Source organism: Triticum dicoccoides, chromosome 1B, assembly GCF_002162155.2.
Source record: "Triticum dicoccoides isolate Atlit2015 ecotype Zavitan chromosome 1B, WEW_v2.0, whole genome shotgun sequence".
Lineage (NCBI taxonomy): Eukaryota > Viridiplantae > Streptophyta > Magnoliopsida > Poales > Poaceae > Triticum > Triticum dicoccoides.
The window spans coordinates 463847126-463847767 of NC_041381.1; positions in this window are offsets into that span (position 1 = coordinate 463847126).

Genomic DNA, 642 nt, shown 5'->3' on the forward strand with positions numbered 1-642 from the left:
CGCTCCCATCCATGCCGCACGAATGGACGGACGCGGCCTCCCGGGCCAAGAGGAAGGCGGGGGAGCTCCTGCGTGAGCCGTCCCGACCCTCTCCCGACGCCCTCCGGCGCGAGGAGGAGCTCCGGCGAGAGCTTCCCGAGCTTCGTGACTGCCGCCGCTCTCCCTCCCGCCGTGAGGACCGTGCTAGGTCCCGGTCGCCGCGAGCATCGTCGGGCGACTGGCGCTCTCACCGGCGCTCTCCTTCGCCGACCCATCGCCGGGGCCCCTCTCCATCCCCCGCCCGCCCGGCTCGGACCAGCCCTCCCCACCCCCGGGATGGGATCCTCCCCACCCCGGAAATGCGCCGATATGTGCCTCCCCACGCTTCTGCCACCGGGGTTGCGGCACCGGCACCTACTCCTGGTGGGGGCCCCGCCCGTGGACGGCCCGGGCCTACCAAGAAGAAGAAACACCGGGGTGTTCGCGTTACGCCGGCCGTGCCCCCTCCCGCGGGTCCGGGCGCCTCCTCTGCTCCCGGCCCCATCTCCGGTCCCCTCGCCCCTCCTGCTTCAACTGTGGGGTGAGGGGACACTCGCAAGTCAACTGCGTCAACCCCCAGTGCTGCTACCTCTGCAAGGATCCCGGCAACCCCGCCCTTCTGTG